At 36.8% G+C, this 13168-nt stretch overlaps 1 pseudogene; it reads right to left on the reverse strand.

The window, feature by feature from the left end:
- Positions 1-5783: 5783 nt before the first annotated feature.
- Positions 5784-6758, reverse strand: LOC114224613 (uncharacterized; annotated as a pseudogene).
- Between the last annotated feature and the right edge of the window lie 6410 nt (positions 6759-13168).

Raw genomic sequence — 13168 nt, forward strand, 5'->3', positions numbered from 1 at the left:
CTGAATAGAATTATACACTGTAATCCAAGGGGATTTATACCAGAAAGGCAAGTCTGGTTCAACATTTGAAAATCAGTTAATTTAATCCATCACATCAACAGGCTAAAAAATAAAAATTACATGGCCACATCAATAGATGTAGAAAAAAACACTTGAGGGGCATCTATGTGGCTCAGTCAGTTAAGCGTCCGACTCTTGATCTCAGCTCAGGTCTTAATCTCAGGGTCATGAGTTCAAGCCCTGTGTTCTACTCCACATGAAGCCTACTTTACAAAAAAGAAAGAAAGAAAAAACACTAGAAAAAAATCCAGTACTCATTTAATACAAAAGTCTCAGTCAACTATGAATAGAAGGGAACATCCTCAACTTGACAAAGAATATCTACAAAAAAGTTACAGCTAATATCATACTAATGGTGAGAAACTCAACGCTTTCCCACTAAGATCAGGTAAAAAGCAGGAGAGTCCCTTCTTGCCACTCCTTTTCAAAAGCATACTGGAAGTTCTAGCTAATGGAACAATATACACAGGCACAGACAGACAGACACACACACACACACACACACACACACACACACACAAAGGAAATAAACAATATGAAATTGGAAAGGAAGAAATAAAATTGTTTTTCTTTGCAGATGATGATCATCTATGTAGGAAATCTGAAAGAATCAACCAAAAAACTCCTGGAAATAATAAGTAAAATTGCAGGATACAAGGTTAATACATAAAAGTTAATTGATTTCCCATAAACCTGCAATGACCAAGAGGAATTTGGAATTAAAAATACAATGCAATTTACATTTGCACCAAAACAAGATACTGTGGTATAAATTTAACAAAATACATACAAGACTTCTATGAAGAAAATTACACAACACAACTCCGATGAAAGAAATAAAAAAAACTAAAGAAATGGAAAGAAATGCCATGCTCATGGACAGGGAGACACAACATTGTCATGATGTCAGTTCTTCCCAACTAGACCTATACATTCAAGTGCAATTAGTGAGAAAAAATCCCAGCAAGTTATTTTGTAGATATCAACAAACTGATCCTAACATTTATATGAAGAGGCAGAGGACCCAAAATAGCCAACACAATATTGAAGGATAGTAGCAAATTGGGAGGCCTGACACTATGCAACTTCAAGACTTAACTATAATAGGTGATGGGAATTAAGGGGTGCACTTGTTGTGATGAGCACTGGGTGTGGTATGGAAGTGTAGAATCACTATATTGTGCACCTGAAACTTATATTACACTGTATGCTAACTAACCGGAGTTTAAATAAAAACTTGGAAAAAGAAAAAAAGAAGTATATTTTAAAAAAGACTTACTATAAAGCTACAGTAATCAAGACAGTGTGGTACTGGTGACAGAATAGAGTGCAGACCTAGACCCCCCCATAAATATAACCAACGGATTTTTGACAGTGGAGCAAATACAACACAAGGGAGCAAAGGTAGTCTTATCGACAAGTGGTACGGGAACAACGGGACATCAACACGCAAAAAATTGAACCTGGACACATACCTTACACCTTTCACAAAAATTAACTCAAAATGGATCACACACCTAAATGGCAAGTGCAAAACATAAAACTTCGTGAAGATAATATACGAGAAAAATCTAGATGACCTTGAGTATGGCAATGACATTTTAGACATGATATCAAAGATATGACCTATGAAAGAAATAATTGAAAAGCTGGACTTCATTAAAATTAAAAACTTCTGCTCTGTAAAAGACAGTGTCAAGAACACGAGAAGACAAGCTACAGACTGGGGGGACAAATTTGCAAAAGACACATCTGATAAGGGACTATTATCCAAAATATACAAAGGAATCTTAAAACTCAACAGTAAGAAAATGAACAACCCAATTAAAAAATGAGCAGAAGATTAGAAGACACCTCTTCAAAGATATACAGATGGCAAATAAGCATATAAAAAGATGTTCCACATATGTCATCAAGAAAAGTAAAAACAATAAGCTACCATTACACACCTATTGAAATGGTCCAAATCCAGAACACTGACAACACCAAATGCTGGTGAGGATGCGGAGCAAGAGGATCTTTCATTCTTTGCTAGTGGGAAGGCAAAAGAGGGCAGCCACTTTGGTAAACAGTTTGGTGATTTCTTATCAAATTAAGCATACACTTACCATGTAATCCAGCAGTCATGCTCCTTATTTTTTACCCAAAGGATTTTAAACATTATGTCCACACAAAAACCTGCATACGGATGTTTCTAACAGCTTTCTTCTGATTGCTAAAACTAAGAAGCCAACATTTTGTCCTTCAGTAAGTGAATGAATGACGTGTGATACATCCAGAAAATGGAATATTATTCAGTGCTAAAAGGAAATGAGTTATTAAGCCATGGAAAGACATGAAGGAATCTTAACTGTGTTATTACTAAGTGAATGAAGCTCACTTGAAAAGGCTACATACTGTATGACTCCAACTATATGATATTCTGGAAAATGCAAAACTATGAAGAGAGCAAAAAGATCGATAGCTGCTAGGAATTGGGGAAGAATGGTCAGAGCACAGAGGATTTTTAGTGTACAGAAAATACTTCATATGATACCATAATGCTGGACACATATTTTTGTATATTTGTCCAAACCCACTGAATGGACAATATGAAGAGTAGACCCAGTGGATCCTGGAGTCCTGGGATCGAGTCCCACTTCGGGCTCCCTGCTCAGCGGAGAGCCTGCTTCTCCCTCTGCCCCTCACCCCGTTCGTGCTCTTGCTCTCTCAAATAAATTGAAAAAAAAAAAAGAAAGAAAGAAAGAAAGAAAAAAGAAGAAAGAAGAAACTATGTACTGTGGGTGATTATGGTGTGTCAGTGTAGGTTCGTCAATTGTAACAAATGTACCACTCTCTTGGGGGATGATGATAATGAGGGAGGCTATGCATATGTGGTGGCAGGGGGTATATGGGAAATCTTTGTACTTCCCCCTCAATTTTTAATGAACCTAAAACGGCTCTAAAAAATACTCTTAATAATAATAAAAACCCTATGTCCATATATATCGGGCAATGATTAAATATGTTATAGACATGGTGTGAAATGTTGAGGACTTTTAAGAAAGAATGTGTCAGGAGTGCCTGCCTGGTTCAGTCAGTAGAGCATGCGACTCTTGATCTCGAGGTCATAAGTTCGAGCCCCACATTAGGCATAGTGTTTACTTAAAAAAAACATGTCAATGCTAAATATATTGACACATGTAGGAATAACCATGTTATAGTAAACCAAAAAATATTGAGGGATAGTTTGTATAGGATCTTCATAAAACACACTAAACAGATAAAAAAACATATCTAAGGGTTTGTTTATGTATATTTACATGACTATAAAGGATTTTCTTAAAACATTGGTTACCACAGCCATGTGGGATGAGAATGGTTAGTGATATAATTAACTTTTTATACATCACTATATTCTATATTTTATCCTAATAATCATGTAAGACTTGTTTCTCACCAGTGAGAATACCTTTGTTTTTATGACTATATTAACAATGTACACCACTTAATAAGTAAAGCCAAATATCACCAAAAATATAATTAAGAAAGAAAAAATTACCTGAAATTTTAACTCCCTGAAAAAATAAGCATTTAACATTGTGGAGTGAATAATTTGTTAAAGCACGAACACATATGCATAATTTTCCCTAAATGGAACAATGTAGGTTTTTAAAAATCTAAATTAGGCACTTAAAAAAGAGTCTTTTAGTTGGGTGGATAGTTCTAGATATAGAATCCTATTACAAAGAAGAGAAAGAGACAAGGAGAGAATTTCATCTCTCAGTTATCAATATTTATAACAGTCCTTTCTTATTTGAGCTATTACTGCATTCCCTCTAGAATCTCCAAAATAATGTCAAATTATAATATTCTCAGCAGGGATTTCTGTCATGTTTTCTATCTTAATGGAACTGAATTTTGCATTTTACATTTTAGGATGATGGCATATTTTTTTGGTGACTTATCTTTATTCTTTTAATAGGTTTTTTTATATTTTACTTAGATATTTTATGAGAGTATCTGCTGGACTATATCTCATATTTTTGCAACGATTTATGTTATCCATTTAATAAATTATTTTATTTTTTCATTGTATCAGTCAGTGTTCCCCAGAGAAGCAGAACCAATGGGGACTATGTGTATATATACATCTACAGGCATATGTGTGTATCTATTATGTATCTATATGCATATGTGTGTATCTATTTTATATGTGTGTGCATGTAAATATCTCTATCTATAGAGAGAGATTAAGATTTCTTGTAAGAAATTGGATCACATAATTATGAAAGCTGAAAAGTCCCAAGTTCTGCAGTCAGCCAGCTGGAGACTCAGGAGAGCTGATGGTGTAGTTTCAGTCTGAATCTGAAAGCCTGAGCACACGGAGAGCTGGTAAGTAAGTTCTCCTCTAAAAGCCAGCAGACTGGAGATGCAAGAAGGGGTGTTTTAGTTTGAGTCTGAAGACTGGGACAAAAGTCCAATGTTCCAGCTGAAGGCAGACTAGCTGTAGGAGCTCCCCCTTACTTGAGAAAGGGGGAGCCTTTTTCTTTTATTCAGGCTTTCAATTGATTGGATGAGGGCCACCCACATTAGGGAGGGCAATCTACTTTACTCAGCCTTCCAATTGAAAGTTAATCTCATGCCAAAACACCCTCACAGATACACCTAAGATATTTCTGACCACATATCTGGGCACCCCACGGCCCGATCAATTTTAAATATAAAATTAACCATCACAAATCCATTCCTTGTCAACTGGGCACCCAAACACATCTCCTTAAACCATACTAACCTGAAAGACACTAACAAGGTCATAATTCCACCGAACAGCTTTCTTGTGTACAACTGAAAATGCCCTACACTTTCTCTAGAAGAAGATGTGAAGTTTTTGAGTGATGTTTACTCTTCTTGATATCCCATAACTTAGGTACTATGATGTAAAATTAATAATGCTTAAGTGTTATAATATAAAGTCAATACATCTAATGTTACATTAAAAGTAAACAAGAGAGGAAAGAAAAGAAAGATTTGACATATAGATAGATATTGATATATAGATATATAAACACACATAAACGTTTGTAACAAAATAAGGGGGAATACTCATGACAATTACACTACTCATTTCTGTAAGTGGGAATTTGGCCATAGCCAGTATTTATAATTACCTTCATCCACTACCCATTCCATATTGCCTTTGCCTTTAGCAAACACCTCAGCTGGTTGTGGATCTTTGTCTCGTGAGGTGATTCAAATCTTTATTCCTGAAGGTCTCTGCCATTAATAGGTTTGCCAGGATTACGTGATTGTAGTTATCCATTGACTAATCCCAGGGCATGGTAATTCTAAGAGATGCCCTAAGGAACCTCGTGTATTCCAGACATGGCCTTCCTTGCCTCCATTGTGAGTTGTCGTCCAATTTCCTCTTGGGAAACAAGAACAGTTATTCCAGCCACCACAGGAACTCCCTTCTTTGCCTGTTGATTCAAGGGCACAGGGAGTGCAAAGTTGCCCGGCAGCAGTCTCAAGTTCCAAGTCAATGAAATCATTGTTGTGACTCCTTATGGGAGCATTCGTCCCTTTGGAGCCAAGATCTCTAGGCCAGTAGACCATAGGTCATGGGAACAGGATGCGGACGGGTTTACTAACGGGTCGCTAAAGATAATAGTGGTACCACTCCCATTTCCACCCCTTAATTCCTTAATTCCTTAGTGAATCCTAACTATGGGAATAACAGCATCTTATATTGGATGTTGATTCAGAGTATATACAGGCTTCTGCAGAACCTGTCCCAGCCATGCAAGGTATTGCCACCTAACTGGTACTGTAACCCAGTCTTCGAAAGGCCATTCCATCATTTTATCAAGCCAACTGCTTCAGAATGGTGGGGAACATGGTAAGACCAGTGAATTCCATGAGCATGGGCCCATTGCTGCACTTCATTTTCTACTAAGTAGGTTCCTTGATCTGAGGCAATGCTGGGTAGAATACCATGACAGTGGATAAAACATTCTATGAGGTAGTTTTGGCAGAAGCATTGCAAGCCTGGAAGGCAAATCCATATGTACCGTTAAGTGCCTCTTCCCAGTGAGAACAAAATGCTGCCTCTTCCATGATGGAAGCGGTTTGATGCAATCAGCCTGCCACCAGTAGATGGCTGATCATCCTGGGGAATGATAGCATATCAGGGACTCAGTGTTGGTCTCTTGCTGGCAGAATGGGCACTCTGCAGTGGTGAGTGGAAGTCCATGCTGCTGAGCTCATGTAAAACCTCCATCCCTACAAATATAGCCATTTTGTTCATGAGCCCATTGGATGATGACAGGGAAGGCTGGGGAAAGAAACTGACTAGTATCCACAAAGCAGGTCATCCTATTCACTTGATTATTAAAATTCTCCCCTGCTGAGGTCACCCTTTGGTGAGTTTTTCACATAGAACACAAATATCTTCACATCACTCCCCCACCCCACCATTTGGAGCCGTCTATCCATATACCTCTTCCCCAAATTTGCTTGTCACCAATTTTTTCAGTCATGTTCATTCCAAGTTCCTGACCATCCAGCCAAGCGCTTGGCCACAGGTCATGAATCCATATAAAATCATACATCTGGGCATTTGTCTTTTCAGGAAAAGAGTGCTGCCCACTGGGTAAATTTCCTGTCACCACTTCTGGGCTATAGTGTTGTACCTGTCCACTTTCAGATGTTGCTAGCATATCATGCAGAATCTAGAAATCAGACTCAAGTCTTTCCTTCTTCTGTCAAGCAATTGTAGGAAACTTCCCATGAGGCCATAGGTGTAGGCTAAGAGAGAGAAGGTAGTATAATAAGGGTAGGGACCATGGCCATTTGGGCCACTTTGTGCAACTTACTTGTACCTTCAGGAGTTTCTTGAGCCCAGTCACATATATACCAATTCCATTTGATGCTGGAGTGCTACTGTTCATACCTGACTTTATGGCTTAGTGCGTCAGATAACACTCAGTTCATGATGGGTAGCTCAGGTTGCATGGTAACATGGTGGTATATTGTTAAGCATTCAATTTCTACTAAGGCCCAATAGTCGGCCAAGAACTGTTTCTCAACAATGGAGTAGTTTTCTACAGAGGATGGTAAGGCTTTCCTCAAAATCCTAAGGACCTGCAGATTTACCTCTAGGGGCCTGCCACAGGCTGCAAATAGCATCCTTACCTGCCACGGATACTTAAGCACCATTGGATCTGCTGGATCATATAGCCCAAGGGGCAGAGTAACTTGCCCAAAAGCTTGGACCTGTTGCAGAGCCCCCTTTTTGTTCTAGGCCCTTTTCAGAACTTTTTTGGGTCACTTGGTAAATGGGCTGGATTAACACATCCAAATGAGGAACAGGTTGTCTCCAAAATCCACTTTTGCCTCTTTTTTGGTTGTAGGAAAGGCCAAGCACAAGAACTTCTCCTTCACCTTAGAAGAGATACCTCAATATGGACCCTTAGAAATTTCACTGGTATAAAAGGCCTCTGAACTTATAATGGATGTATTTTCCACTCTCTGATACAGAAACATCTTAACAATAAATCTAGAGTAGTTTCTTGCTCACTAGGTCCAGTCAGCATAATATCATCAATATAACAGACTAGTGTGACGTACTGTAGAAGAAAAAGGTGATCAAAATTCCTACAAATTAAATTATAACAGAGCACTGGAGAGTTGATATGTCCCTGAGGGAGGACAGTAAGGTGTATTGTTAGCAAACCACTTTTGGGGGTTCTTAATGACTAGAATGGAGAAAAAGGCATTTGTCAGATCAATAGCTGCATACCAAGTACCAGGGGATGTGTTAATTTGCTCAAGCAATGAAATCAGATCTGTTATAATGGTTGTAATTAGAGTCAAAACCTTGTTAAGCTTGTGATAATCCACTGTCATTCTCCAAGATTCATCTGTATTCTACAGAGTCCAAATAGGTGAGTTGAAAGGGGTGATGGTGGGAATCCCCAATCAAGCATTTTTCAAATCCTTTCTTTCTTTTTTTTTTTTTAAGATTTTTTGTTTATTTATTTGACAGAGAGAGTGAGCACAAGTAGGCAGAGAGGCAGGCAGAGGGAGAGGGAGAAGCAGGCTCCCTGCTGAGCAAGGAGCCCAATGCAGAGCTCCATCCCAGGACCCTGGGATCATGACCTGATCTGAAGGCAGTTGCTTAACCAGCTGAGCCACCCAGGCACCCCTCAAATCCTCTCAACTGTGAAGTACAGAAATATCCCAGTGCTAAGTGGGAATTTAATTTGAAATTTTGATTGTATGTCAATTCAGTAGGCTGAAATTATTTTTATTTAAAATGATAATTATGTCAACTGTATATCACCTTAGATAAAAATGAGAGAGGATCCCTACCTCGTACCTTACAAAATAAATTCAAATGGACATAAGGATTAAAAATCAGGAGAAATATAAAAATATTAAAGAGAGACTTAGGTTTGAGAGTGTTTCTTTAGACAAGACAACACAGAAACTTTGAAAGGGATGAGAAACATATTTAGGTTTTCTCCTAAATTTGTACTCTTTTATTAATCTCGTTTTCTTTAAAAATGACAATGATTATTTTTCAGTAAGTATAGATTTAGATGGATCACATAATATGAAAAGTTCTACAACGCATTCCCTTCAAGAAATTTTACAAATTCAGTAATGATTTCCTCTTTGAGCCAAGACAGTTTTAGTAAGTTTTCTTAATTATTAAGCACATTTTTCAGCTTGACATTTTTTTGTTCATTTATTTCAAATTTTATTGGGTTATCATCAGAGAATGTGACATTAAAAAGATTTTTAAATCTTTGTTAAGGTTTCTGTTGTTGCTAAATGATTATTTTTTTATAAATATTCATACATATACACAAATACATATTATTTTTTCATATGAAACAAGTTATGTGATTATGTATACGTTAAAATATACACACATCATACATAATATGCATATGTGTAATGTATATTATTAATGTATATTAATTAACCACCCCATGTGATTCTTTATTTTTCATCTGATCTATTTGGTTAAGGAAGAACCATATTCCAATGTTCAAGTAAAAACTGCACTATTTTCAAGTTATCCTGGCATTTGTAATGTTTTTTGCTTTATTTAACTTCTTTTTTTTAAGGTTTTTCTATTTATTCATTTAAGTAATCTCTAACCCAATGTGGGGCTTGAACTCATGAGCCCGAGATCAAGAGTCACAAGGTTCTTCTGACTGAGCCAGCCAGGCGCCCCATGCTTTATTTTACTTCTATGTGATTTGCTACATACATATTTTGATTGCCAGAGCTTTCGTGTAAACTATGTATTTTATTATTGCTTGATGTGGCTTTCATTTGTTTATTGTAACCAAACTTAAAATTATGCTTTGATAAGGTAGTTTTCATATTTGTCTATTATTAATTTTATTCATCCCTTTGTTTTTAACCTCTGTATTTTTGTCTTATTTTATTTTATTTACTTAATACTTTATAAGTAGGCTTGGAGCCTAACCTGGGGCTTGAACTCACAACCCTGAGATCAAGACCTGAGCTGAGATCAAAGAGTTGAAGGCTTAACCAACTAAGCCACCCAGGCACCCCTGTCTTATTTTATTATTAAAGATTAAAGACATACACAAATGCAACCTTTTAAGTATGCTACTGCTAAATGAGCATTCACAAATTGAACACATCTGTTTAACCAGAACTTAGATGAAAAAATAAAAACAATAAATTGTTCAGCATCCCAGATGCTTTCCTCTCATGCAAAACTACTGCTCAGACTTGTAATGCCATAGATTAGTTATGCCTTTTTCATGTTTAGTTCTGCAATTGATCAAAACTAACTATTGTGTATGATGTAAATTAAGAGTGTGTGTATGTGTGTGTATATGTGTGTGTGTATATCCCCCACCCCGCAAGGGTATCCAGTATTCCCAGTAGTACTTATTGAAAGATAATCCTTTCTCCATTATACTGCAGTGACACCTTCCTCATAAATTGGTTGATTGTATATGTGAGTCTGTTTCTGTATTCTTTATGCTATTCCATTAGTCTATTTGCCTATCCAACCAACAGCACCCTATCTTAATTATTACAGTATTACTGTAAGAGGACTTGATACCTGATAGTGTAAGTCCTTCCATTTTTATTTGTTTTTCTTTTTATTATTCTTTTCTTTTTATTAATGTTTTTTGATTTTTTTGATTTTTTTCTTCAAGATTGCATTAACTATTACTGGACATTTGTGCATTCATATCAGTTTAAAAATCAGCTTGTCAGTTTCTATAAATTATCATTTTTATACCTTTCTGAGGCATAACTTACTAACAGTTATCATTGAACCCTTTTAAATTTACAGTGAGATGAGTTTTGTACAGTCTATGCAGGTTACACCAGTAAAACAACCCAGTTTTAGAATATGTCCCTCATCCTCAAAAGTTCCTTCCTGCACCATCGCAATGAATCCCCACCCCTACCCTTGACTCCAGGCAACCAACAAACTAATTCATATCACTATAGTTTATAGTTTCATTTCTGTTTTTGTTTTTTAATGAAAGAGTAGTTTATTGAGTCTGCCCCAAGGGAGCGGCAGGCAAGATAGCAAATGACAGGTCTGCCTATATCACTATAGTTTTTCCATTTCCTAAAAATTCATGTAAAGGAGAGTAACAAAGTTTTCCACAGCCCATCTGCATTTGGGCTCAGCAGAGACCAAGGCCTTGTTTGCATCACCTAGGCCTCCTGCTGACTCAATCTAGGAGCTGCTCCTGGAAAGATAATCTGATCAAAATCCAGAGAAAAGGGCAGTAAAGCTATGCATTTGGGCAGCCATTTTCTTTTTCTTTTTTTTTTTTTAAGATTTTATTTATTTATTTGACAAAGAGAGAGCACAAGCAGGGGGAGTGGGAACGGGAGTGGGAGAGGGAGAAGCAGGCTCCCCACTGAGCAGGGAGCCCGATGCGGGGCTCCATCCCAGCACCTGGGGACCATGACCTGAGCTGAAGGCAGACGCTTAATGACTGAGCCACCCAAGCGCCCTAGGCAGCTGTTTTACATATATATGTGTATATATATATATATATATATATATATATATACTTAATTTTTTAAAATGACTAGGAAAAAAAAGAACTCCACAGGATATAAATCTATGCAACTAACTATACAATGATATGAAGTAGATTAATAACTATTATAAAAACAAAAATAACTCCTTAGATGAAATTTTAATTTAAGATAGCTAAAGGGACACCAGAGATTATCTGGCTAAATTGTTTTTGGTGAACTGACAAATGGACCTAGAATACCCATCCATCTGGCTAACTTCATCAAGATTAATTTAAAGTATCTCCTTCTTTGGGGAGATTTTTCTAAATACTGTCTTTGTGCACAGCACCATTTCCCGCATTATACTCTATTACATCTTTTTCTTTTCTTTTTTTTTTAAGATTTTATTTATCTATTTGACAGAGAGAGAGAGAGACAGGGAGAGAGGGAATACAAGCAGGGGGAGTGGGAGAGGGAGAAGCAGGCTTCCTACTGAGCAGGGAGCCCGATGCGGGGCTCAATCCCAGGACCCTGGGACCATGACCTGAGCCAAAGGCAGACGCTTAACAACTGAGCCACCCAGGTGCCCCTATATCTTTTTCTATGTATACAAATGTCTCTCTCCTCTTTCTCAGTATGTTCAGGGCTTGAGATCTTTTGATTCCAAAAAACACTGGTTCTGAAACGTAGAGGTACATGAAAATCAGCTAGGGAACTTGTAAAAACTGATGCTGGGACTCCATCTCAGACCAATAAAGCCGAAATCTCTGTGGGTGGGGCATAGACATTGCTGTGTTTTATTGTTGTTTCTGTTGTTTTGTTTTTTAACATATCAGGTCATTGTAATGTTCATTTAGGATTGAGAACCATTGATCTATCCTTTGGTAGTTGTTAATAATACGGATTTCTGGGGCCTACCACAGACCCACTGAATCAGAAATTCCAAAGATTACCCAGTAATCTATGTTCTGACCAGCCCTGTAGTTGATACAGGCATATCTCTAAAATGTGGGAATCATTGATGTAGTCAGTGTTACTCAACTTTAACAATAGACTGGAGGCACCTGGATGCTTTAAAAATTACTGATGCCTGGGTACCTCCTCCCTCAGTAGTCTGATTTAATTGTTCTGGAGTGTGATCTTGACATTGAGATCTTTACAAAAATGCTCCAGATAATTTTAATGTGTAGCCAAGATTGAATACCTTACCAGTTTGTGAGCCCCATGAGAACAGAGACCATGACATAACTAGCTTTGTAGGTTCTGAATTTGGTACAGGATTTGACACGTTGAATGAGGAGGAAACAGAAACGAAGGAGATCTTGCAGGGTATAGGGGAAGAATAGATCAACCATATGAAAAAGGATTAAGCATTTGGATTTTTCTGAAGAAATGCAGGTCAGTTGGATAGTCTTCAAAAGTTATCCAGAGGTTCTGACTTTCTTCATATTAACTGAGACTTTCTTCATTTTGCTTTTCAAAAATAAAAGGTATTGGTTCTAGAAAGACCACCTTTGGATAATATGATCTACTATGCTACTGCTCATAAATAATCAAAAAAATTAATAATCAACCAAGTTTAGGAGTTATTGAAGATTTTCTAATTGAAATTTGATTAATGCTGGAAACAAGAGGGGAAGAAAATCCCTTATACTATTTTTCTTCTCAATTTGGTAATATAATGTTAAATTATCTTTTAGTCCTTCATTTATCTATTATAATAATTAGTATCAGAATTAGGTTAAATTAAAATGTGTTGTTGAAAATACAGTTTTCTCAATCATATCAAGATATTAGTCATGTTCAAGCAAATACTGTGAAAACATTCAACCAAAATGTTTTCCCATATAGTATTATTTAGTTTTATAAAACAAACAGCAATAATCAAAATTTCATCAACAGTGAATCAGAATCCTAATCAAATAGAGTTTTTCTTTGTTTTTTTTTTTTTAATTTCACTCACACTTGAGCTTGGCTGTCCATAAACTCCTCAAGCTTCTGAACTCCTCTGATCATTATGACCTGCCCTTCACTGAAGCAGATGATGAATAGATCCTAATTAGAGGAAATGACTACATATAGCTTC

The sequence above is a fragment of the Eumetopias jubatus genome, unplaced genomic scaffold (genome assembly GCF_037043125.1).
Source record: "Eumetopias jubatus isolate StellerSeaLion01/CBP00866 unplaced genomic scaffold, mEumJub1_p1.0 scaffold_11, whole genome shotgun sequence".
Taxonomy (NCBI): domain Eukaryota; kingdom Metazoa; phylum Chordata; class Mammalia; order Carnivora; family Otariidae; genus Eumetopias; species Eumetopias jubatus.